An 18,026-nucleotide genomic window follows, 5' to 3' on the forward strand; every position below is an offset into this window, starting at 1 on the left:
TATCTTGGGTATTTCAAAGAATCATTATTGTTTTATTTGGGGTTTCTATAGAATATTTTGGAAACTTGAGGTTGCATGGTTACTAAAGCTTATACACAGGTTAAATAAGGGGCAAATTTGATTGGTTAACTGACAGTGATAGTTATTTACTTATATGCAATGAAATGTTATGTTAATTTTTTAATTTGAAACAAAGATAAATTCTCCACATTTTTTTGGAAAACTGCAAATTTAAAAAAAAATAATAAATGAAAATCAATGGAGGTATTACACCAATAGGCCAACCCCCTCTGTTTTTTTCCATTTTTTTTCAAATTTTGAGCTCTAGTTTCAGATTTTTTTAACATAGCGCCCTTTGATACCTTGCGCAAAAGATGCGCCTGTTTCTCCTCTACAAGACCTATATAGTCATACCCCGTGACACCCCTCATTATTTTTCTCTAGAAGCCATGAAATAGACCAACTCCCCTGTTTTTAACCACTTTTTTCAAATTTTGAGCTCTAGTTTCAGATTTTTGAACATAGCGCCCTTCGATACCTTGCGCAAAAGATGCGCCTGTTTCTCCTCTACAAGACCTATATAGTCATACTCCGTGACACCCCTCATTATTTTTCTCTAGAAGCCATGGAATAGGCCAACCCCCCTGTTTTTAACATTTTTTTTAAAAATTTTGAGTTCTAGTTTCAGATTTTGAACATAGCACCCTTCGATACCTTGCGCACAAGATGCGCCTGTTTCTCCTTTACAAGACCTATATAGTCATGTCCCGTGACACCCCTCATTATTTTTCTCTAGAATCCCTGGAATAGGCCAATCCCCCTGTTTTTAACATTTTTTTTTTTAATTTTGAGCTCTAGTTTCAAATTTTTGAACATAGCGCCCTTCGATACCTTGCGCACAAGATGCGCCTATTTCTCCTCGACAAGACCTTTATAGTCATACCCCGTGACACCCCTCATTATTTTTCTCTAGAAGCCATGGAATAGGCCAACCCCCCCTGTTTTTAAAATTTTTTTTTTTTTTTAATTTTGAGCTCTAGTTTCAGATTTTTGAACATAGCGCCCTTCAATACCTTGCGCAAAAGATGCGCCTGTTTCTCCTCTACAAGTCCTATATAATCATACCCCGTGACACCCCTCATTATTTTTCTCTAGAAGCCATGGAATAGGCCAACCTCCCTGTTTTTAACATTTTTTTGTTTTAATTTTGAGCTCTAGTTTCAGATTTTTGAACATAGCACCCTTCGATACCTTGCGCAAAATATGCGCCTGTTTCTCCTCTACAAGACCTATATAGTCATACCCCGTGACACTCCTCATTATTTTTCTCTAGAAGCCATGGAATAGGCCAACCTCCGTGTTTTTAACATTTTTTTTTTTAATTTTGAGCTCTAGTGTCAGATTTTTGAACATAGCGCCCTTCAATACCTTGCGCAAAAGATGCGCCTGTTTCTCCTCTTCAAGACCTATATAGTCATACTCCGTGACACCCCTCATTATTTTTTTCTAGAAGCCATGGAATAGGCCAACCCCCTGTTTTTAACATTTTTTTTTTTAATTTTGAGCTCTAGTTTCAGATTTTTGAACATAGCGCCCTTCGATACCTTGCGCAAAAGATGCGCCTGTTTCTCCTCTACAAGACCTATATAGTCATACCCCGTGACACCCCTCATTTTTTTTTCTCTAGAAGCCATGGAATAGGCCAACCCCCTGTTTTTAACATTTTTTTTTTTAATTTTGAGCTCTAGTTTCAGATTTTTGAACATAGCGCCCTTCGATACCTTGCGCAAAAGATGCGCCTGTTTCTCCTCTACAAGACTTATATAGTCATACCCCGTGACACCCCTCATTATTTTTCTCTAGAAGCCATGGAATAGGCCAAACTCCCTGTTTTTAACTATCTTTTTTTAATTTTGAGCTCTAGTGATATTTTTGAACATAGCGCCCTTCGATACCTTGCGCAAAAGATGCGCCTGTTTCTCCTCTACAAGACCTATATAGTCATACCCCGTGACACCCCTCATTATTTTTCTCTAGAAGCCATGGAATAGGCCAACCTCCCTGTTTTTAACATTTTTTTGTTTTAATTTTGAGCTCTAGTTTCAGATTTTTGAACATAGCGCCCTTCGATACCTTGCGCAAAAGATGCGCCTGTTCCTCCTCTACAAGACTTATATAGTCATACCCCGTGACACCCCTCATTATTTTCTCTAGAAGCCATGGAATAGGCCAACCTCCCAGTTTTTGACATATTTTTTTTTTAATTTTGAGCTCTAGTGTCAGATTTTTGAACATAGCGCCCTTCGATACCTTGCGCAAAAGATGCGCCTGTTTCTCCTCTTCAAGACCTATATAGTCATACACCGTGAAACCCCTCATTATTTTTCTCTAGAAGACATGGAATAGGCCAACCCCCTGTTTTTAACATTTTTTTTTTTTAATTTTGAGCTCTAGTTTCAGATTTTTGAACATAGCGCCCTTCGATACCTTGCGCAAAAGATGCGCCTGTTTCTTCTCTACAATTCCTATATAATCATACCCCGCGACACCCTTCATTATTTTTCTCAAGAAGCCATGGAATAGGCCAACCTCCCTGTTTTTAACATTTTTTTGTTTTAAATTTGAGCTCTAGTTTCAGATTTTTGAACATAGCGCCCTTCGATACCTTGCGCAAAAGATGCGCCTGTTTCTCTTCTTCAAGACCTATATAGTCATACCCCGTGACACCCCTCATTATTTTTCTCTAGAAGCCATGGAATAGGCCAACCCCCCCTGTTTTTAACATTTTTTTTTTTTAATTTTGAGCTCTAGTTTCAGATTTTTGAACATAGCGCCCTTCGATACCTTGCGCAAAAGATGCGCCTGTTTCTCCTCTACAAGACCTATATAGTCATATCCCGTGACACCCCTCATTATTTTTCTCTAGAAGGCATGGAATAGACCAAACCCCTGGTTTTTAAATTTTTTTTTCAAATTTTGGCTCTAGTTTCAGATTTTTGAACATAGCGCCCTTCGATACCTTGCACAAAAGATGCGCCTGTTTCTCCTCGACAAGACCTATATAGTCATACCCCGTGACACCCCTCATTATTTTTCTCTAGAAGCCATGGAATAGGCCAACCCCCCTGTTTTTAACATTTTTTTTTTTTTAATTTTGAGCTCTAGTTTCAGATTTTTGAACATAGCGCCCTTCGATACCTTACACAAAAGATGCGCCTGTTTCTCCTCTACAAGACCTATATAGTCATACCCCGTGACACTCCTCATTATTTTTCTCTAGAAGCCATGGAATAGGCCAACCTCCGTGTTTTTATCATTTTTTTTTTAATTTTGAGCTCTAGTGTCAGATTTTTGAACATAGCACCCTTCGATACCTTGCGCAAAAGATGCGCCTGTTTCTCCTCTTCAAGACCTATATAGTCATACCCCGTGACACCCCTCATTATTTTTTTCTAGAAGCCATGGAATAGGCCAACCCCCTGTTTTTAACATTTTTTTTTTTAATTTTGAGCTCTAGTTTCAGATTTTTGAACATAGCGCCCTTCGATACCTTGCGCAAAAGATGCGCCTGTTTCTCCTCTACAAGACCTATATAGTCATACCCCGTGACACCCCTCATTTTTTTTTCTCTAGAAGCCATGGAATAGGCCAACCCCCCTGTTTTTAACATTTTTTTTTTAATTTTGAGCTCTAGTTTCAGATTTTTGAACAAAGCGCCCTTCGATACCTTGCGCAAAAGATGCGCCTGTTTCTCCTCTACAAGACTTATATAGTCATACCCCGTGACACCCCTCATTATTTTTCTCTAGAAGCCATGGAATAGGCCAACCTCCCTGTTTTTAACTATTTTTTTTTAATTTTGAGCTCTAGTGATATTTTTGAACATAGCGCCCTTCGATACCTTGCGCAAAAGATGCGCCTGTTTCTCCTTTTCAAGACCTATATAGTCATTCCCCGTGACACCCCTCATTATTTTTCTCTAGAAGCCATGGAATAGGCCAACCCCCTGTTTTTAACATTTTTTTTTTTTAATTTTGAGCTCTAGTTTCATATTTTTGAACATAGCGCCCTTCGATACCTTGCGCAAAAGATGCGCCTGTTTCTCCTCTACAAGACCTATATAGTCATACCCCGTGACACTCCTCATTATTTTTCTTTAGAAGCCATGGAATAGGCCAACCCCCTGTTTTTAACATTTTTTTTTTAAATTTAGAGCTCTAGTGTGAGATTTTTGATCATAGCGCCCTTCGATACTTTGCGCAAAAGATGAGCCTGTTTCTCCTCTACAAGACCTATATAGTCATACCCCGTGACACCCCTCATTATTTTTCTCTAGAAGCCATGGAATAGGCCAACCCCCCCCTGTTTTTAACAATTTTTTTTTAAATTTTGAGTTCTAGTTTCAGATTTTTGAACATAGCACCCTTCGATACCTTGCGCACAAGATGCGCCTGTTTCTCTTCTACAAGACCTATATAGTCATGTCCCGTGACACCCCTCATTATTTTTCTCTAGAAGCCATGGAATAGACCAACCCCCCTGTTTTTAACATTTTTTTTTTTAATTTTGAGCTCTAGTTTCAGATTTTTGAACATAGCGCCCTTCGATACCTTGCGCAAAAGATGCGCCTGTTTCTCCTCGACAAGACCTATATAGTCATACCCCGTGACACCCCTCATTATTTTTCTCTAGAAGCCATGGAATAGGCCAACCCCCCTGTTTTTAACATTTTTTTTTTAATTTTGAGCTCTAGTTTCAGATTTTTGAACATAGCGCCCTTCGATACCTTGCGCAAAAGATGCGCCTGTTTCTCCTCTACAAGACTTATATAGTCATATCCCGTGACACCCCTCATTATTTTTCTCTAGAAGCCATGGAATAGACCAACCTCCCTGTTTTTAACATTTTTTTTTTAATTTTGAGCTCTAGTGTCAGATTTTTGAACATAGCGCCCTTCGATACCTTGCGCAAAAGATGCGCCTGTTTCTCTTCTTCAAGACCTATATAGTCATATTCCGTGACACCCCTAATTATTTTTCTTTAGAAGCCATGGAATAGGCCAACCCCCCTGTTTTTAACATTTTTTTTTTTAATTTTGAGCTCTAGTTTCAGATTTTTGAACATAGCGCCCTTCGATACCTTGCGCAAAAGATGCGCCTGTTTCTCCTCTACAAGACCTATATAGTCATATCCCGTGACACCCCTCATTATTTTTCTCTAGAAGGCATGGAATAGACCAACCCCCTTGTTTTTAACATTTTTTTTTTAAATTTTGAGCTCTAGTTTCAGATTTTTGAACATAGCGCCCTTCGATACCTTGCACAAAAGATGCGCCTGTTTCTCCTCTACAAGACCTATATAGTCATATCCCGTGACACCCCTCATTATTTTTCTCTAGAAGCCATGGAATAGACCAACCCCCTTGTTTTTAACATTTTTTTTTTAAATTTTGGCTCTAGTTTCAGATTTTTGAACATAGCACCCTTCGATACCTTGCACAAAAGATGCGCCTGTTTCTCCTCGACAAGACCTATATAGTCATACCCCGTGACACCCCTCATTATTTTTCTCTAGAAGCCATGGAATAGGCCAACCCCCCTGTTTTTAACATTTTTTTTTTTAATTTTGAGCTCTAGTTTCAGATTTTTGAACATAGCGCCCTTCGATACCTTGCACAAAAGATGCGCCTGATTCTCCTCTACAAGACCTATATAGTCATACCCCGTGACACCCCTCATTATTTTTCTCTAGAAGCCATGGAATAGGCCAACCTCCGTGTTTTTAACATTTTTTTTTTTTAATTTTGAGCTCTAGTGTCAGATTTTTGAACATAGCGCCCTTCGATACCTTGCGCAAAAGATGCGCCTGTTTCTCCTCTTCAAGACCTATATAGTCATACCCCGTGACACCCCTCATTATTTTTCTCTAGAAGCCATGGAATAGGCCAACCCCCTGTTTTTAACATTTTTTTTTTTTAATTTTGAGCTCTAGTTTCAGATTTTAGAACATAGCGCCCTTCGATACCTTGCGCAAAAGATGCGCCTGTTTCTCCTCTACAAGACCTATATAGTCATACCCCGTGACACCCTTCATTATTTTTCTCTAGAAGCCATGGAATAGGCCAACCTCCCTGTTTTTAACATTTTTTTGTTTTAATTTTGAGCTCTAGTTTCAGATTTTTGAACATAGCGCCCTTCGATACCTTGCGCAAAAGATGCGCCTGTTTCTCCTCTACAAGACCTATATAGTCATATCCCGTGACACCCCTCATTATTTTTCTCTAGAAGGCATGGAATAGACCAACCCCCTTGTTTTTAACATTTTTTTTTTAAATTTTGAGCTCTAGTTTCAGATTTTTGAACATAGCGCCCTTCGATACCTTGCACAAAAGATGCGCCTGTTTCTCCTCTACAAGACCTATATAGTCATATCCCGTGACACCCCTCATTATTTTTCTCTAGAAGCCATGGAATAGACCAACCCCCTTGTTTTTAACATTTTTTTTTTAAATTTTGGCTCTAGTTTCAGATTTTTGAACATAGCGCCCTTCGATACCTTGCACAAAAGATGCGCCTGTTTCTCCTCGACAAGACCTATATAGTCATACCCCGTGACACCCCTCATTATTTTTCTCTAGAAGCCATGGAATAGGCCAACCCCCCTGTTTTTAACATTTTTTTTTTTAAATTTTGAGCTCTAGTTTCAGATTTTTGAACATAGCGCCCTTCGATACCTTGCACAAAAGATGCGCCTGATTCTCCTCTACAAGACCTATATAGTCATACCCCGTGACACCCCTCATTATTTTTCTCTAGAAGCCATGGAATAGGCCAACCTCCCTGTTTTTAACATTTTTTTTTTTTAATTTTGAGCTCTAGTGTCAGATTTTTGAACATAGCGCCCTTCGATACCTTGCGCAAAAGATGCGCCTGTTTCTCCTCTTCAAGACCTATATAGTCATACCCCGTGACACCCCTCATTATTTTTCTCTAGAAGCCATGGAATAGGCCAACCCCCTGTTTTTAACATTTTTTTTTTTTAATTTTGAGCTCTAGTTTCAGATTTTAGAACATAGCGCCCTTCGATACCTTGCGCAAAAGATGCGCCTGTTTCTCCTCTACAAGACCTATATAGTCATACCCCGTGACACCCTTCATTATTTTTCTCTAGAAGCCATGGAATAGGCCAACCTCCCTGTTTTTAACATTTTTTTGTTTTAATTTTGAGCTCTAGTTTCAGATTTTTGAACATAGCGCCCTTCGATACCTTGCGCAAAAGATGCGCCTGTTCCTCCTCTACAAGACTTATATAGTCATACCCCGTGACACCCCTCATTATTTTTCTCTAGAAGCCATGGAATAGGCCAACCTCCCAGTTTTTGACATTTTTTTTTTTAATTTTGAGCTCTAGTGTCAGATTTTTGAACATAGCGCCCTTCGATACCTTGCGCAAAAGATGCGCCTGTTTCTCCTCTTCAAGACCTATATAGTCATACACCGTGAAACCCCTCATTATTTTTCTCTAGAAGCCATGGAATAGGCCAACCCCCTGTTTTTAACATTTTTTTTTTTTAATTTTGAGCTCTAGTTTCAGATTTTTGAACATAGCGCCCTTCGATACCTTGCGCAAAAGATGCGCCTGTTTCTTCTCTACAATTCCTATATAATCATACCCCGTGACACCCTTCATTATTTTTCTCAAGAAGCCATGGAATAGGCCAACCTCCCTGTTTTTAACATTTTTTTGTTTTAAATTTGAGCTCTAGTTTCAGATTTTTGAACATAGCGCCCTTCGATACCTTGCGCAAAAGATGCGCCTGTTTCTCTTCTTCAAGACCTATATAGTCATACCCCGTGACACCCCTCATTATTTTTCTCTAGAAGCCATGGAATAGGCCAACCCCCCTGTTTTTAACATTTTTTTTTTTAATTTTGAGCTCTAGTTTCAGATTTTTGAACATAGCGCCCTTCGATACCTTGCGCAAATGATGCGCCTGTTTCTCCTCTACAAGACCTATATAGTCATATCCCATGACACCCCTCATTATTTTTCTCTAGAAGGCATGGAATAGACCAAACCCCTGGTTTTTAAATTTTTTTTTCAAATTTTGGCTCTAGTTTCAGATTTTTGAACATAGCGCCCTTCGATACCTTGCACAAAAGATGCGCCTGTTTCTCCTCGACAAGACCTATATAGTCATTCCCCGTGACACCCCTCATTATTTTTCTCTAGAAGCCATGGAATAGGCCAACCCCCCTGTTTTTAACATTTTTTTTTTTAATTTTGAGCTCTAGTTTCAGATTTTTGAACATAGCGCCCTTCGATACCTTACACAAAAGATGCGCCTGTTTCTCCTCTACAAGACCTATATAGTCATACCCCGTGACACTCCTCATTATTTTTCTCTAGAAGCCATGGAATAGGCCAACCTCCGTGTTTTTAACATTTTTTTTTTAATTTTGAGCTCTAGTGTCAGATTTTTGAACATAGCGCCCTTCGATACCTTGCGCAAAAGATGCGCCTGTTTCTCCTCTTCAAGACCTATATAGTCATACCCCGTGACACCCCTCATTATTTTTTTCTAGAAGCCATGGAATAGGCCAACCCCCTGTTTTTAACATTTTTTTTTTTAATTTTGAGCTCTAGTTTCAGATTTTTGAACATAGCGCCCTTCGATACCTTGCGCAAAAGATGCGCCTGTTTCTCCTTTACAAGACCTATATAGTCATACCCCGTGACACCCCTCATTTTTTTTCTCTAGAAGCCATGGAATAGGCCAACCCCCCTGTTTTTAACATTTTTTTTTTTAATTTTGAGCTCTAGTTTCAGATTTTTGAACAAAGCGCCCTTCGATACCTTGCGCAAAAGATGCGCCTGTTTCTCCTCTACAAGACTTATATAGTCATACCCCGTGACACCCCTCATTATTTTTCTCTAGAAGCCATGGAATAGGCCAACCTCCCTGTTTTTAACTATTTTTTTTTAATTTTGAGCTCTAGTGATATTTTTGAACATAGCGCCCTTCGATACCTTGCGCAAAAGATGCGCCTGTTTCTCCTTTTCAAGACCTATATAGTCATTCCCCGTGACACCCCTCATTATTTTTCTCTAGAAGCCATGGAATAGGCCAACCCCCTGTTTTTAACATTTTTTTTTTTTAATTTTGAGCTCTAGTTTCATATTTTTGAACATAGCGCCCTTCGATACCTTGCGCAAAAAAAGCGCCTGTTTCTCCTCTACAAGACCTATATAGTCATATCCCGTGACACTCCTCATTATTTTTCTCTAGAAGCCATGGAATAGGCCAACCCCCCTGTTTTTAACATTTTTTTTAAAAATTTTGAGCTCTAGTTTTAGATTTTTGAACATAGCGCCCTTCGATACCTTGCACAAAAGATGCGCCTGTTTCTCCTCTACAAGACCTATATAGTCATACCCCATGACACCCCTCATTATTTTTCTCTAGAAGCCATGGAATAGGCCAACCCCCCTGTTTTTAAGATTTTTTTTTAAAATTTAGAGCTCTAGTGTCAGATTTTTGATCATAGCGCCCTTCGATACTTTGCGCAAAAGATGAGCCTGTTTCTCCTCTACAAGACCTATATAGTCATACCCCGTGACACCCCTCATTATTTTTCTCTAGAAGCTATGGAATAGGCCAACCCCCCCCTGTTTTTAACAATTTTTTTTTAAATTTTGAGTTCTAGTTTCAGATTTTTGAACATAGCACCCTTCGATACCTTGCGCACAAGATGCGCCTGTTTCTCTTCTACAAGACCTATATAGTCATGTCCCGTGACACCCCTCATTATTTTTCTGTAGAAGCCATGGAATAGACCAACCCCTCTGTTTTTAACATTTTTTTTTTTAATTTTGAGCTCTAGTTTCAGATTTTTGAACATAGCGCCCTTCGATACCTTGCGCAAAAGATGCGCCTGTTTCTCCTCGACAAGACCTATATAGTCATACCCCGTGACACCCTTCATTATTTTTCTCTAGAAGCCATGGAATAGGCCAACCCCCCTGTTTTTAACATTTTTTTTTAATTTTGAGCTCTAGTTTCAGATTTTTGAACATAGCGCCCTTCGATACCTTGCGCAAAAGATGCGCCTGTTTCTCCTCTACAAGTCCTATATAATCATACCCCGTGACACCCCTCATTATTTTTCTCTAGAAGCCATGGAATAGGCCAACCTCCCTGTTTTCAACATTTTTTTGTTTTAATTTTGAGCTCTAGTTTCAGATTTTTGAACATAGCGCCCTTCGATACCTTGCGCAAAAGATGCGCCTGTTTCTCCTCTACAAGACTTATATAGTCATATCCCGTGACACCCCTCATTATTTTTCTCTAGAAGCCATGGAATAGACCAACCTCCCTGTTTTTAACATTTTTTTTTTTAATTTTGAGCTCTAGTGTCAGATTTTTGAACATAGCGCCCTTCGATACCTTGCGCAAAAGATGCGCCTGTTTCTCTTCTTCAAGACCTATATAGTCATATTCCGTGACACCCCTAATTATTTTTCTTTAGAAGCCATGGAATAGGCCAACCCCCCTGTTTTTAACATTTTTTTTTTTAATTTTGAGCTCTAGTTTCAGATTTTTGAACATAGCGCCCTTCGATACCTTGCGCAAAAGATGCGCCTGTTTCTCCTCTACAAGACCTATATAGTCATATCCCGTGACACCCCTCATTATTTTTCTCTAGAAGGCATGGAATAGACCAACCCCCTTGTTTTTAACATTTTTTTTTTAAATTTTGAGCTCTAGTTTCAGATTTTTGAACATAGCGCCCTTCGATACCTTGCACAAAAGATGCGCCTGTTTCTCCTCGACAAGACCTATATAGTCATACCCCGTGACACCCCTCATTATTTTTCTCTAGAAGCCATGGAATAGGCCAACCCCCCTGTTTTTAACATTTTTTTTTTTAATTTTGAGCTCTAGTTTCAGATTTTTGAACATAGCACCCTTTGATACCTTGCGCAAAAGATGCGCCTGTTTCTCCTCTACAAGACCTATATAGTCATATGCCGTGACACCCCTCATTATTTTTCTCTAGAAGCCATGGAATAGACCAACCCCCCTGTTTTAAAATTTTTTTTTTAAATTTTGAGCTCTAGTTTCAGATTTTTGAACATAGCGCCCTTCGATACCTTGCACAAAAGATGCGCCTGTTTCTCCTCGACAAGACCTATATAGTCATACCCCGTGACACCCCTCATTATTTTTCTCTAGAAGCCATGGAATAGGCCAACCTCCCTGTTTTTAACATTTTTTTGTTTTAATTTTGAGCTCTAGTTTCAGATTTTTGAACAAAGCGCCCTTCGATACCTTGCGCAAAAGATGCGCCTGTTTCTCCTCTACAAGACTTATATAGTCATACCCCGTGACACCCCTCATTATTTTTCTCTAGAAGCCATGGAATAGGCCAACCTCCCTGTTTTTAACTATTTTTTTTTAATTTTGAGCTCTAGTGATATTTTTGAACATAGCGCCCTTCGATACCTTGCGCAAAAGATGCGCCTGTTTCTCCTTTTCAAGACCTATATAGTCATACCCCGTGACACCCCTCATTATTTTTCTCTAGAAGCCATGGAATAGGCCAACCCCCCTGTTTTTAACATTTTTTTTTTTAATTTTGAGCTCTAGTTTCAGATTTTTGAACATAGCGCCCTTCGATACCTTGCGCAAAAGATGCGCCTGTTTCTCCTCTACAAGACCTATATAGTCATACCCCGTGACACTCCTCATTATTTTTCTCTAGAAGCCATGGAATAGGCCAACCCCCCTGTTTTTAACATTTTTTTTTTAAATTTTGAGCTCTAGTTTCAGATTTTTGAACATAGCGCCCTTCGATACCTTGCACAAAAGATGCGCCTGTTTCTCCTCTACAAGACCTATATAGTCATACCCCATGACACCCCTCATTATTTTTCTCTAGAAGCCATGGAATAGGCCAACCCCCCTGTTTTTAAGATTTTTTTTTTAAATTTAGAGCTCTAGTGTCAGATTTTTTATCATAGCGCCCTTCGATACTTTGCGCAAAAGATGAGCCTGTTTCTCCTCTACAAGACCTATATAGTCATACCCCGTGACACCCATCATTATTTTTCTCTAGAAGCCATGGAATAGGCCAACCCCCCCTGTTTTTAACAATTTTTTTTTAAATTTTGAGTTCTAGTTTCAGATTTTTGAACATAGCACCCTTCGATACCTTGCGCACAAGATGCGCCTGTTTCTCTTCTACAAGACCTATATAGTCATGTCCCGTTACACCCCTCATTATTTTTCTCTAGAAGCCATGGAATAGGCCAACCCCCCTGTTTTTAACATTTTTTTTTTTAATTTTGAGCTCTAGTTTCAGATTTTTGAACATAGCGCCCTTCGATACCTTGCGCAAATGATGCGCCTGTTTCTCCTCGACAAGACCTATATAGTCATACCCCGTGACACCCCTCATTATTTTTCTCTAGAAGCCATGGAATAGGCCAACCCCCCTGTTTTTAACATTTTTTTTTTTAATTTTGAGCTCTAGTTTCAGATTTTTGAACATAGCGCCCTTCGATACCTTGCGCAAAAGATGCGCCTGTTTCTCCTCTACAAGTCCTATATAATCATACCCCGTGACACCCCTCATTATTTTTCTCTAGAAGCCATGGAATAGGCCAACCTCCCTGTTTTCAACATTTTTTTGTTTTAATTTTGAGCTCTAGTTTCAGATTTTTGAACATAGCGCCCTTCGATACCTTGCGCAAAAGATGCGCCTGTTTCTCCTCTACAAGACTTATATAGTCATATCCCGTGACACCCCTCATTATTTTTCTCTAGAAGCCATGGAATAGGCCAACCTCCCTGTTTTTAACATTTTTTTTTTTAATTTTGAGCTCTAGTTTCAGATTTTTGAACATAGCGCCCTTGGATACCTTGCGCAAAAGATGCGCCTGTTTCTCTTCTTCAAGACCTATATAGTCATATTCCGTGACACCCCTAATTATTTTTCTCTAGAAGCCATGGAATAGGCCAACCCCCCTGTTTTTAACATTTTTTTTTTTAATTTTGAGCTCTAGTTTCAGATTTTTGAACATAGCGCCCTTCGATACCTTGCGCAAAAGATGCGCCTGTTTCTCCTCTACAAGACCTATATAGTCATACCCCGTGACACCCCTCATTATTTTTCTCTAGAAGCCATGGAATAGGCCAACCCCCCTGTTTTTAACATTTTTTTTTTTAATTTTGAGCTCTAGTTTCAGATTTTTGAACATAGCGCCCTTCGATACCTTGCACAAAAGATGCGCCTGTTTCTCCTCTACAAGACCTATATAGTCATACCCCATGACACCCCTCATTATTTTTCTCTAGAAGCCATGGAATAGGCCAACCCCCCTGTTTTTAACATTTTTTTTTTTTAAATTTAGAGCTCTAGTGTCAGATTTTTGAACATAGCGCCCTTCGATACTTTGCGCAAAAGATGCGCCTGTTTCTCCTCTACAAGACCTATATAGTCATACCCCGTGACACCCCTCATTATTTTTCTCTAGAAGCCATGGAATAGGCCAACCCCCCTGTTTTTAACAATTTTTTTTTAAATTTTGAGTTCTAGTTTTAGATTTTTGAACATAGCACCCTTCGATACCTTGCGCACAAGATGCGCCTGTTTCTCCTCTACAAGACCTATATAGTCATGTCCCGTGACACCCCTCATTATTTTTCTCTAGAAGCCCTGGAATAGGCCAACCCCCCTGTTTTTAACATTTTTTTTTTTTAATTTTGAGCTCTAGTTTCAGATTTTTGAACATAGCGCCCTTCGATACCTTGCGCAAAAGATGCGCCTGTTTCTCCTCGACAAGACCTATATAGTCATACCCCGTGACACCCCTCATTATTTTTCTCTAGAAGCCATGGAATAGGCCAACCTCCCTGTTTTTAACATTTTTTTGTTTTAATTTTGAGCTCTAGTTTCAGATTTTTGAACATAGCGCCCTTCGATACCTTGCGCAAAAGATGCACCAATTTCTCCTCTACAAGACTTATATAGTCATACCCCGTGACACCCCTCATTATTTTTCTCTAGAAGCCATGGAATAGTCCAACCCTCATTTCTGCAAATGTGTATTATAGTTCAATTAAACAATGACATCAAAGGTGCTATATTTTACAGGGAAGGACTACTTTTACATACGTTCTAAATTGAAGTGGATGCATTAGTGGTCTTACACCTACAAATAATCCCTTGACAGATGCAGATTTACTGTGGTACTGAATATTAGCCTAAAAAGAGATGCGACTTGTTTTATCAATGGATGGGATAAATACCATTTCACGATAGAGTTGAAATTGCAATATTTGGACGGAATGTCTGCCTTTTTAAATATTTTTCATTTGACGGCCGTTGCTGTCTTATTCATTTTTTCGGTTTTTAGATATATCGCCTTATTGTTCGCTGGCTTATTGTTCGCTAGTTATTGTTCGCTAGCTTCAGCCTGGTGGTGTACATGTCTAGCTGGCAGGTGTCATCTGACCTTGACCTCATTATCATAGTTCAGTGGTTATAGTTAAGTTTTTGTGTTTTGGTCCGTTTTTCTTATACTTTATGCAATAGGTCTACTATATTTGGTGTATGGAATGATTGTAAGGTGTACATGTCCAACTGGCAGGTGTCATCTGACTTTTACCTCATTTTCATGGTTCAGTGGTCAAAGTTATGTTTTTGAGTTTTGGTCTTTTTTCTTATACTATATGCAATAAGTCAACTATATTTGGTGTATGGAAATATTCTATGATGTACATGTCAGTCTCGCAGGTTTTATTTGACCTTGACCTCATTTTCACGGTTCATTGCTCAGTGTTAAGTTTATGTGTTTCAGTCTGTTTTTCTTAAACTATAAGCAATAGGTCAGCTATATTTGTTGTATGGAAGGATTGTAAGCTGTTCATGTCTGTCTGGCATGGTTCATCTGACCTTGACCTCATTTTCACGATTCATCGGTCAATGTTTAGTTTTCTTGGTTAAGTCTGTTTCTTAGAAACTATAAGCAATAGGTCAACTATATTTAGTGTATTGAATGATTGTAAGGTGTACATGTATTTCTCGTTTGGTTTATATGACCTTGACTTCATTTTCTTGGATCATGTTAAGTTTATGTGATAGTTGTAGTAAAGCTTTCATTTAGGACTATCAACATAATATCAATGGTTAGTTAAGAAAGCGAGACATTTCAGCGTGTGCACTCTTGTTAAATACATTGGTCATTCTGTGTATCTCAAAAAGTAAAAGCAAATGCTTTGATAGGAATAATTTAAACAACTATCATGAAACACCACAACAAAAACGAATTATCAAATAATACAGATAATATGAAAATAAAGAGATATGTATAATTGACAATGAGACATCTATCCACCAGTGTCCAAATGACGTGGATGTGCGCAACTATAGGTCACCGTACAGCCTTCATCAATGAGCAAGACCTTTACCTCCTGTCGACTATAAAAGGCCCCGAAAGGACAAAATGTGAAACAATTCAAACAAAAAACTAAACGGTCGGATTTATGACGAAACAAGAAACGCAAAAGATCTCAACCAAAAGCTATTTTAAAAAGATTTCCATCTCTATATGTTTTAAGATGCACATTGACTGAAAATTATGAAACTTGGAATAGATGTGCATGATCAGGAGTGAAAAAGCGGTCTTCCAGAGGTAAATAACCTCCATCTACATTTCATACCCATGGCTAAGGTCAAGTTTAACGTCAGATCAGATCATATCATAGCTGTTATATATGTGACCTATCGTGAACATTTGGTGTAATGATGCGTCTAAGGTTTATTGTTGCTTTAACGTCCAGTAGCAAACAGTTCTTACATATTCAAGACTATTGCAGTTTGTTTTTTTAAACATATAGTTCTGATCCGACCCAACCTCCAATGTCAATTTCTAGATGTCAAGATATAAAGCAGACCTAACTGTATATGTTGGGGAAAAGATCCATCTTATGAACTTTATATACCAGTGGTCAGACTTTTCTTCTTTCTGAGACCTCAACGGTAAACATGTGCTCTTCACTAAGATAAAATGGAGATTTTTTTTATGTTTAATGTGATTTGAAGGAGTTAAACGAATTTACTGATAGATTTCAAACAATTTCCACCAACGTAACTTTAAAATGATATTATGCATATGTGGTCGTCTACCACATAATATTTTTACGTTTAATTTCTATTTCTCCGACAATAATTCGTAATACTTATTCTTATGTTTTATACAAATAGGTCTGGCAGATTTTATTATTATTTTTTTCATTATACAATATTATCAGTCAAAAAGTGTTCTATAATGATCACCAGTCATGCAACTATCTTTATATCCGAAAATTACTGAATTGCTACATATATTCTAAAAGTAACACCTACATGTATGTGTAGAAAATTTGGTGTTTAAATATATACTACTTTCCTTTATGCTTTTTTTAACCGGAGTATATATGTTTGGTTTTTTTTTCTGACCGAAACCAGACGTGCCAACTATCCCAATTTATGGGGGATATCCCCCATGAGAGGTGCTGACCTGAATTTGATTTTTTTTATTATACAAACAGAACACCTCAAAACAGGCATTAAAATGAGTTAGAAGGGTATTTAAGCATATATTACTCATTCAAACAATATAGTAGAAGATTAATAAATTGCTTTGCCGAGCGCAGCTGGATACGATCACAGAGGTCCGACCCTGAACAGTTGGGGCAAAAATGGACACAATATTCGCGCTTGATTCAGGTCTGAATTTGGATTGTAATTAAATATTTGACACATGATAGATTTCTGTCACAGAATAACTGTAGTCAAAGAACTTAGAATTGGTTATATGATTTGAATTTATATTCAATTTTTTCCTTTTGTGCAATACACTATGCTGTTGCGAATTGACCCCCCTTTTTTTGGCTTTTGTGCAATACACAATGCTGTGTGCGAATTGACCACCACCCCCACACCCCAAAATTTTTTTACCCCCCCCCCCCTCCCCTTTTTTTGCCAAAAAAAAAATTTTTTAATTCCGAAAATCTAAAATGAGAATGCAAAAAAAATGATATTTGAAGAATTTTTCTTTTTAATTTCTGAAATCTGAAATGAGAAAAAATTGACCACCGTCAATTTTTTTTACACCCCCCCCCCCCTAATTTGTTTTCACGTCCCCCACCCCTTATTCCCAAAAAAAATTATTTCCCTCAATATATGGTCATAATCGCAATTCAAATTTACAGTGGAGTTTGCAACCATAATTACCCATTTAAATACATCATAAAAGTCTTAAAATAGAAAATGACATACATAATCATGGCTAAAATTAATATTCCTTAATAGTAACTTCTAAAAATAAATTGACAGCTAATCATCTCAAGACAATACAACATTTCTTTATACATTATTTAAAAGCATTGTAAGGGTAGGTAATTAAAACGTTGTGTTTGGATTACCTCCCTTACACTGCTTTCAAATTGTCTTAAGTAATTGTCAATTAACCAGGAAACCCTTGTTTTTCACCCTTTTTTGCACCTAATTCCTAAACGATTTGAGCCATAACCCCCCAAAGCAAATCCTAACCATCCCTTTGTGGTATGGAAACTTGTGGTTTAATTTCAGAGAGATCAATACACCGTTCCACAAGTTATTGCCTGGAAACTAGAAAAATGCTTATTTGGGCCCCTTTTTGGCCCTTAATTCATAAACTGTTAAGACCATTACCCCCAAAATCAATCCCAACCTTCCGTTTGTTGTATAAATTTCATAGATTTCTATTTAATTATACTAAAGTCATTGTCCGGAAACCAACTGTCTTCGGACGACGCTGACGACGACGACGACGACGACGACGCTGACGACGACGAGGACGACAACAACGACGACGACGACGTGATACCAATATACGACCGCAAATTTTTTTGCGTTCGTATTAGAACACTCAGGGAGCAACCATTGAACTTGAAAGAGGGGGGTGGGGTTATGGTTTTTTGTCTGAATCAGAAAAAA

At 38.3% G+C, this 18,026-nt stretch overlaps 1 long non-coding RNA gene across 30 annotated transcripts; it reads right to left on the bottom strand.

Annotated features, from left to right (window-relative positions):
• Nucleotides 1-1,001: 1,001 nt before the first annotated feature.
• On the bottom strand, nucleotides 1,002-14,485 carry LOC127714244 (uncharacterized). 30 transcript variants are annotated; one of them, XR_007987635.1, is made up of 18 exons: nucleotides 13,102-14,485; nucleotides 12,431-12,924; nucleotides 11,609-11,898; nucleotides 11,155-11,434; nucleotides 10,550-10,624; nucleotides 8,504-8,958; nucleotides 8,151-8,327; nucleotides 7,901-7,975; nucleotides 7,305-7,368; nucleotides 6,772-6,949; nucleotides 5,848-6,240; nucleotides 5,493-5,669; nucleotides 5,065-5,139; nucleotides 4,536-4,888; nucleotides 3,551-3,829; nucleotides 1,956-2,133; nucleotides 1,643-1,781; nucleotides 1,002-1,466 (listed from the first exon to the last, which is right to left on the bottom strand). It is a non-coding gene; the product is annotated as an uncharacterized LOC127714244 (long non-coding RNA). The 30 variants fall into 30 exon arrangements; XR_007987638.1 differs by lacking the exons at nucleotides 6,772-6,949; nucleotides 7,305-7,368; nucleotides 7,901-7,975 and adding an exon at nucleotides 6,380-6,733 and having other exon boundaries at nucleotides 5,848-6,202; nucleotides 11,609-11,683; nucleotides 11,861-12,392; nucleotides 12,748-12,849; nucleotides 13,027-14,485; XR_007987652.1 differs by lacking the exons at nucleotides 6,772-6,949; nucleotides 7,305-7,368; nucleotides 7,901-7,975; nucleotides 8,504-8,958 and adding exons at nucleotides 6,380-6,733; nucleotides 9,918-10,372 and having other exon boundaries at nucleotides 5,848-6,202; nucleotides 11,155-11,192; nucleotides 11,545-11,683; ... (1 more) ...; nucleotides 12,748-12,849; nucleotides 13,027-14,485.
• Between the last annotated feature and the right edge of the window lie 3,541 nt (nucleotides 14,486-18,026).

This window comes from Mytilus californianus, unplaced genomic scaffold (assembly GCF_021869535.1).
Source record: "Mytilus californianus isolate M0D057914Y unplaced genomic scaffold, xbMytCali1.0.p SCAF_9, whole genome shotgun sequence".
NCBI lineage: Eukaryota > Metazoa > Mollusca > Bivalvia > Mytilida > Mytilidae > Mytilus > Mytilus californianus.